Consider the following 3409-nt stretch of genomic DNA (forward strand, 5'->3'; position numbering starts at 1 on the left):
TCTTCCCTCTCCCTTTCCCCGTTTTTCCTCTGCTCTCCTCCTCCCCCTCCTCCTCTGCTTCCTCCCTCCCCCTCCCTCCTCTTCCAGCTCCCTTCCGCTCCTGCTCTTTCCCTTCCCTCTCCTCCCTCTCCCACCTCCGTCTCTCCCTCCAACTTTTCCCTCCCCTCTTTTCTCCTCTCCTCTTTCCTCCTCTTCCCCCTCCCTCCCCTCTTCTTCTTCCTCCTTCCCAGCTTCTCTGCTTTCTCTCTCTTCTCCATCCCCTTCAATGCCCTCTTTCTCCTCCCTCCCTCCCTCCTCATCCTTCACCCTCCCTCTCTTCTTCCATCCTCCCTCTCCTCTCCTTTTCTCTCTTCCCTCCCCCTTCTCCTCTTCTTCCCCTCCCTCCCTCCTCTTTCTCCTTCTCTTTTCCTCCTTCCTCCCTCTCCTCTTCCTCCTCCTTTCCCTCCTCCCACTCCTCCTCCTTTCCCTCCTCCCCCCTTTCTCTCCTCTCTTCCTCCTCCCTTCCCTCCTCCCCCTTTCTCTCCTCTTCCTCCTCCCTCCTCCTCTTCCGCCTCCTCCCTCCCCACTCCTCCCTCTCTCCGCCTCCTTGCACCCTCTCCGCCTCCTCCTCCTCCTCCTCCTCATAGGGTAAAGCATATATAATGTGACTTTTCCATATCAGTCTTTCCTATGAAATTTCCATGTCAGTTTTTCCATGCTTGCATGGTGGTCCTTCTCACTTTATCCTGTCAGTTTTAACTGGAGAGTTTGCCTGGGTGGGGAGGGGGGAGCCTTCTTGCTTTACTATCCTTATCCTTCAAGCATGTAGAATTCAGATCTTGTGAGTCACAGTCCACTCTGTAACAAGCAGCCTCAGAAAGGATCATAAGGTCTGTTTGCTGTTTGCTTTCTCCTTAGTATTCCTTCTCCTCCTCCTCCTCATCATCATCATCATCATCATCATCATCATCATCACTTATCCTCCACTCCTCCTCCACCTCCACCTCCCTCATCCCCTCTCTGTCTCTCTCTCAGTCTTCCCATCCTCCTTCCCTCCCTCTTTCTTTTTCTTCCCTGTTTTCTTTTTCTTGTTTCTGTTTCTTCCTTTTTTTCCCATATTTTTTCAATATTTTTTTTCAATTTTCATTTTTCTTTTTTCTAAATTCCTTCATTTTTCTATTTTTTCTTTTTTATTTTTTTTCTTGTTTTCCTTTTTCTGTTTTCCTTTTTTTATACGGTACTATTGTTAGTTTCGATTTTTTCTTTTTCTTTTTCCTTTGTATAATTTTTCTTTTTCATTTTCTATTTTTTTTCTCTCTTCTCTTCCATTTTTGTTTCTTCGTTTCCTTTTTATTCGTCAATGTTTTATTTTCTACTCAGTTTTTTTCGCCCTATTTTTTTCTTTTTCTTCTTATTTCTTTTTGTCTATTTTTCTCATTTTTGTTTTTCTCTTATTTTATCTTTTTACCATTTCTCGTTTTTTGTTTTTCTTTTTTCTATTTTTTTTTTCTATTTTTCCCACTTTTCACTTATTTTTTCTATTTTTTTCCGCTTTTTATTTTTTTTTCTTTTATATTATTCTTCCCATCTCTCCTCACCGTTAGATTTAGCTGAGAGACTTTCAAAATTGGAGGGGTACCGTATAGCCACCGTGCAGAGAGAGAGAGAGAGAGAGAGAAAGAGAGAGAGAGAGAGAGAGGAGAGAGAGAGAGAGAGGAAAGCTTTTTGAACTGGAGGTGTTTGATATAGCCTTAGTTAACCCATTCAGCACGAGTGGATTTTCTCTTAAAGCTGAATTAAAAACCGTCTGGGAGCGGCAAGAATAGACAATAAAGGACTTCACTCAGAAAAATAAAGGATACGCGAGAATTATGTGCCCAGTGGAATAGTCACCCATTAAAAGGAATAAAGAAAACGGAGGGGGTGATGGAGGTGTGTGTGTGTGTGTGTGTGTGTGTGTGTGTGAGGTGGTTAATGAGAAGACTGTAAGGTGTTTGGGGAATGCCCGGGTCTCTTGCCAATTACAGCTGTGTATGTATTTGAGGGAGGCAGACTTGGAGGAGAGAGGTGAGTAAAGGGGAGTAAGGGGAGGGGGGAATGGTGAGGGAAAAGGAAGGGGAATGGTGGAGAGAGGGAGAAGACGGGAGATGGTGGAGATAGAGAAGAAGGGAGGGGACTGGTAGGGGAGAGAGAAGGACTGTGTGTGTGTGTGTGTGTGTGTGTGTGTGTGTGTGGGGTAAGGGGTGAGGGGGATCTGTAGAAGGAGAGGGGAGGGAGTGGTCAGGGAGGTAAGAAGTGGGATATAGGGGTCGGGGGAGGGAGAAAGAGTTGGTATGTGGCATGGATTGTTGAAGAGGAGGGAGACGCAGAGGATACGGTGTACTGTATGTGTGGTATATGCTGTACAGATGATATATGTATGGAGCATGGAATGATTCACTAGTATTTTTTGGTGTACAGTGCATGTATGGTGAAGTTACGACCTGTGGATGATGATATTTGCATTATGATTGCTCGTTTGGTGTGTGTTGTGTATGTACAGTATTGTATGGTGTAGGTCTGTGTATGTGTATGTATGTATGGTGAAGGTCTGTATGGTGTGGGTCTGTGTATGTTATGTAGGTGTGTGAATGATGCTATGGAATAATGGGAGCATTCAGTGTCCGGATTTAGCACCATGGCCTTTGGTTCCTTCTTCCTTGCATTACATAAAAGAAAATTAATCTTGTGTGTGTATGTGTGAAGCAGAGTGACTTGGGTCCGTATTCTCATGAGGTAAGGAGGCTCACTAACACTCCTCTTCCATAGCGATTTATTTTCCAAACAACTCGTTAATTCCTTCCCAGGTTTCTTCCTTATGCCTTTTCAGTTTCGACATGATTGCATGAATAGCACATCAGAATGCTAATGAGCAGGGTCGGAAATAATCGGTAAGGAAGAGTTGTTAGGGAGCCTCGTTGGGTAAGTAGGCTTTAAACACCTCTTCCTTAGCGATCTAAAAATCCAAACTACTCATTGATATCTCTCGGTTTTGCTTCAGGCGTCTTTTCAATATCGACAGAGACTGCATGAACAACACAAGAATATATTAACGGAACTGAGTCAGGAACAAATCGGTAAGGAAGAGGTGTTAGTAAACTTCCTAACTGTGCTAGAATACTGCCCTTGGAGTGGGTGTGTGGGAGAGAGAGAAAATGAAATGGAATGAAGGAACCAAAGAAATTGTGTTAAGTATTTCTTTATTATTATTTATGTATGTATTTATTTTAGGTTATTCGTACCACCTCTCGTATTGATGGAGTTAAATGACACCTATCTCTAACCCCTCCAGTGTGAAAAAAGATATAATACAAAAAATCGTGTGGGGACATATTACTAATGGTGAGATGGGATATGGAGGCAGAGACATTGTTTGAAGTATTTCTGTATG

This window comes from Coenobita brevimanus, chromosome 116 (assembly GCF_032717465.1).
Source record: "Coenobita brevimanus isolate Jiangsu-jjx chromosome 116, ASM3271746v2, whole genome shotgun sequence".
Lineage (NCBI taxonomy): Eukaryota > Metazoa > Arthropoda > Malacostraca > Decapoda > Coenobitidae > Coenobita > Coenobita brevimanus.